Source organism: Cygnus atratus, chromosome 5 (genome assembly GCF_013377495.2).
Source record: "Cygnus atratus isolate AKBS03 ecotype Queensland, Australia chromosome 5, CAtr_DNAZoo_HiC_assembly, whole genome shotgun sequence".
NCBI lineage: Eukaryota > Metazoa > Chordata > Aves > Anseriformes > Anatidae > Cygnus > Cygnus atratus.
Genome location: NC_066366.1, coordinates 4385001 through 4390377, shown reverse-complemented (window position 1 = coordinate 4390377; position 5377 = coordinate 4385001).

Sequence of the window (5377 nt, the reverse complement as noted above, 5' to 3'; positions counted from 1 at the left end):
TTCTCTATATTCATTATATTTCTGGTGACTTTTTCATGCTGTCTCTTAAGATCATAGTGGAGTGTTTCTTTTCAAATTCTTGCATCCATGCCCCGCAGCACATGCAGACTTGAAGACTAGTTAGAAGGTGTAGAAATACCTCTTTTCAAAAAGTATAAAATCCTAAAGACATTTGATGATTAGATGAAAGTTAATGGAGTCTCAAGATACAAGCTGCTTGAGCAAGCCGTAGGTCTTTATGGTATTCTGTCATACTACCACGCAGTAAGTTAGGTCAGGATAACGTGGTTTAAAATGGATGGGTAAATTTTTGTGTGTCTTTGAGAGCATCTAACAATAACTTGTATAGCTATAGGATTTAACAGGCAAAGAAATTAAAGGCAGTTTAGAAAATGAGAAATTGTGCAAGTTGGCAATTTTAGAATTGAGGACCTTGTCTGATGCTCATAAAGTTTCTAATGTCATACTCTTTGTAGTTATAATGTACGTTACTTATATGATTAATTCACTTCTGAACTTGGGTGTGCTTTCGTGAATGAGGTATATGTTTATAATTCCTGGCTTTCAAATTTACGTATGTGAATACAGCAAGAGCTCAGTGAGTTCTGGCAATAATAGTCCTAGAATATGGAACTTCTGAGAACTTCCTTGCAAATTGAAGGATTCCTTCATTTAATGAAAATGGTAGAGAGAAACTTGCCAGAGTTGCAAAGAATCATTTCTGCAGAGGTCACATAAGATAGATTGGAATGGAATCAAAATATTTTTAGGACAGGTTGGAATTCTGAGAAGTAGTTAAGAAGGAGTTTTAAGGATGCGCACTTGAGATGTATGCTTCAGATCTACCACTTTGATTTATATCTCATGTCTAGTAAAAATATGCATATGGTGAATTATAGACTTTAATTCCTTGTCTGGTTTTCTGATACTATATATTAGGAGTGTGGAGCATGAAAAAATTTCATCTTCTCTAGATACTTATTGATATAGTTATAACCCTTGTTTTCTTACTGTTCCTCTTTCCCATATAGTGTGTAATTATTTACACAAAGTAGGACTGGTAGCAATTTCTACAATTAACAATGAATAAACATTTATGTTTTATCTTAATTTACAACTTCTCAAAGCTCTCTTTGTTGTTTAAAATCTGCCTTTCTTGCCTTCCTTATAAACCTGTATTTGTTTTGTGTGTGTGGTTTTATTTGGAAATATTTGAGCATTGTGAGCAGTATTTTATGGAACTGTGCTATAAGGTTTCTTATATGTAGAATGAAATAGATGGTTTCTTTTTGTCTTGTGTTTTTCATTGTTGCTTATATATTCGTAGTCATATTTCATTGTGGAATGTGAATGACCAGTTTTCACAAATGGGCTGGATTAGCACACTGCTATTTGTATCCTTCTAGATCAAAATTTGGAATGTTTTTAATATTGAATTAATAACTGGTCATTTTAATAATGTTTCTGGCAAACATAGAGGAGGTGCTCTTCCCCACATCGTCTCACAGTATATTGCAAGGCAGGAACCACTTGTCTGCAACTTTTCAGTTGGTCTTGAATGCTAGTGTTTTGGTAGGTGCTGGGCAAAGGCTCGGTCCCTGGCAGACAAGTTAACCAGCCCCTCACTGCTCTGCACATAGCCTGGTCCCTGTGCTTGTTTCCCAAGTTCTGGCTTCCTTTTTCCCTTCCTTCCCATTCTCTAGGACCCAAAAACGTGGGGTGTGTGTGACTTTGCACCAAGATGAGTGGGACTTCACATTGTGAAATACATTCTCTACTAGTTTTATTCTTGCCTTCCTCCAATCTGAATAACTGTAAATGATGTTCTCTGTTAATAAGTGTGTACTTTGTCTAAATTGCATTTATTTTTCTTTTGACGTGCATACCTTTTACTATTAATCACCCCCTTCTGCTCTTTACTGTACAATAAGACACTGTTGTGCTGATGGAACATATTTAATCTTCAGCATGTTGTATTTTAGTTCTATTGTTGCTTTCTCATTTCTTTATGGAAAACCTTTCTTTATTGGCTCTTAAATCATGGGTTAAGCCTTATTGAAAACATGTTCTGTATGTATTTCTTGCTAGAGAAAAAAGTTCCTTTGAGGTTATAGGCTAGGCTTATACAAATACTTTACTATACAGTAAAAATTCAGAGGTCTCATATATGTTATCTAAAGCTAGAAATATACCCAATTACTCAGCAACACATCATAAAAGAGATGCATACTATGTTCATGTCTGTCAGTGCCTTAAGTCATCACTCTACAGCCTTTTTTAAATTCTCTTTTTATTGAAACCAAGAAACAAAACAAAGACAAAAAAAGCAAAAACAACATCAATTAGATGTCAACATGACATCAAACAGCATAATATATCATAAAAATAAATGTATGATCTGGTGACTCGATGATTTCTGTCCATATGGCATTTACAGAGAAGTAAAGAAAAGGCAAATAGCTACACATCTGCATCGAGAAAAATATCCAATATAAAGCTGGCCATAGTGACAGCACTAGTAGACTCACAGCTGAGATTACCTGGAAATAAATAACATGCTGAAGGGGAATCCAGTTTCCAACAGGCTCACTCATGTATGCATCTACAGATTTGTACAGAGAGCAAAGTGCAGGCTATATATGTTTTTATTAAAAAAAAAAAAAAAGTTTTAAGGATGGAGGTATTCTATTTGCTGGCAATAGGTCCAGGTTCACAGATGAGTGTGTAGTGCAACTGCACACAGAGGGATGCAGAAGTGCAATCAGGAAAAAAAATGAAATCTTTGGAAATAAATGTGACTATCTGTTGAAGCTATAAAAATTAATACTGACTCCAAGCCTATATCTATACGAGTTGAAATACATATGAAAAAGCCTCTTTGTATAGGTGGTAAGTGCATAAAAACTCTCAGAATCAAGGTAAGCCTCTAAAATAATAATCTGGGAATTCCATTCATTATTATGGTAAAGAACATCATAACTTTATGCTAAGTATGGAAGGGAGGGAGAGAGGTGAGGCTGTGAGGATGGGAACTAGACAAAGAAAACCCAGAAAGGTCCAGAATCAAACACAGCTTCTGTTATTTGAGTTTGTTGTTCATTTTCAATGGAGGAATAACTGCAGCAGCTTGGCCTGAGCCACCTGACTTGACACTTCCCTTTTTAAGGAACTTGGATGTGTTTCACAGCTTACATCTGGAAAACGGGGTACAGGAGAAAACAACAAAACAAAACAACAACAACAACAAACACCAAAAAACCTCCCCTCCTCTGTACACATATGCACACACCACAGTGAAACATATATGTAGATGCATATATCTACCCACGGATGTTCACGTGTAAAATTCTAGTTCCACATGGGTTTTCTTTTCTTTTTGCTTTTAGGCTCAGCTCATGGTTCAAGTTCCTATCCTATCCAGATATTCAAGAAGCTCCCTTTTGGAATTTTATTCCTTTTCCCCACCCAAGTTGTCTTGTTATACAGAGGTACCTGAGATCTCTCTTTGTTAATCTTATTACAAGCATAGCTGCAGGCCTCGTAGAGTCGTAGATAAGTAACTCATTGGACCTGGGAAATGGAGCTTTTTGTGAGAGCGGGCAATAAGTAATGAACTCCTTATCTTATCAGTTAGATCAGCGATAACTTCAGTGAGACCACTTGGTAGATACTGTACATCGCACTGTATGGCCCATCTCAGGGTGGTAACAAAATGCATTTTTCCCAGGATGTGCAACTGGCTATATTATGGATGATAGAAAGGAGTAGGGCTCAGAACCTGCAGGGAGAAGCAGCTCCAGAGGGAAAAAGAGCAGTGCATTGAAACCTCAAAGGAAACTTGAGAAGGGATGGTGTGAGTGAGTGCATGTATGCATTTAAGTCTGAAGCCAGAAAACTATGAGGGCTATGCGGAACATTTCCTGGAGCTTACCACTAATAAACATGGCGGGATTGTCAGCCCTGCAGTGTCCATACCTTCCTTCTGGGCCTGTGCCAGTGCCCCAGCCATCAGCGAATGGTGCATCCTAGCCAGAGGATAGGAGCTCATGGCTGTACCCCCCTGCCCTTCCTTCAGTGCCATCCCAGCTCCCCGCTTGCTCCAGCTGAGGATGGGTGTATGCGTTTGAGTGCAGTGCCCCTGTGCTGCTTGGCTCGTGGGGTGGGAGGGGAGCTCCCATTTGTCCCTCTTGCTTCAGGCTGCGAAAGGCTAGCAATGGAAACTAACTTAATCATTTCACTTATTCATGCACTCGTTTATTCTGGGTGAACTAACAGTACACCACCTACTGCCATATCCCACAATGTGTTAAAATGGCACATGTAGAACACAATTTCAAATAACAACCAGTTCCTTTGTTTCCCTACGTTATCATGCTTTAATTGTAAAATATTTATTATTTTTTAAAATTGGGCTCATCTGCATCTCATACACAGAAAATCCCTTCCACTACCAAAACACTTTGGATATTGTGGGCCACATCCCAGAACCTTTAGTCAGCTGGCATCTCTTCATTTACTCTGTTAGGGTGTAGCTCAGTCCCTCTGTATTGAGCAAAACTGAAACGCAGGCTGTTCTGGCGTGGGTTGGCAGTGGTGATGCTATAGGCATTGTGCCAGTGGAACATACAGCAGCACTGCAGCATGACCTGTAAGGGCAGACCCCAGTACCCATGGAGGTCAGGCAAGAATTCAGAATTTGCTGCTTCCTTCAAAAGTGCTCCCAGATTTCATTAGCGTGAATTCATCTCTCTTGAAATCATAAAATATTTAATCCTGTTGCTCTGGGCAGGACTTTTAAATCTAATACTTATATAAGTAAACTGTCCCCTCTAGTTTTTCATGTTTACTTACAATGCCACACTCTGGCAAGCTTATTGGTTACATGCAGGGTTTGTGCAGCCGTGAGCTGCTAGCGACGGGCTGGCACACTTGTATGGACTGACGTAACGTCAGTAGCGAGATGGGTTTTGTTTTGACTGCTGCCTTGAGGGGAATTCCTGGAAAAGTTTTTTTTATATATTTGCTGCAAGTCACCGTAGCCAGTCTTGTAGGTGTTCAGTAATCAATGTGATATTTCTGTGTTTCGTTGTTTTCAGATTTTCACATATTTCATATTTTTGTGCACCAAGATGAAGGTTTGTGCTGATGACAGTATTTGAATAAAAGCATGGGTGGCTTTTTATGATCGAAATGAGAAGATTTTTTTTTTTAATTTGTTAGCATTAGACAAGGACACGATTCCCAACTCTTTCAGGGATTTCAGGAAGTTGGCAGGAATGTGATCATAGTAGTACACCACTGTTACCTTCTGACAGCTTAATTAGCTTTATGCAAATATTTCTGTGAATTTTTGAGCAAACTGTATTGGAGGTGAAGA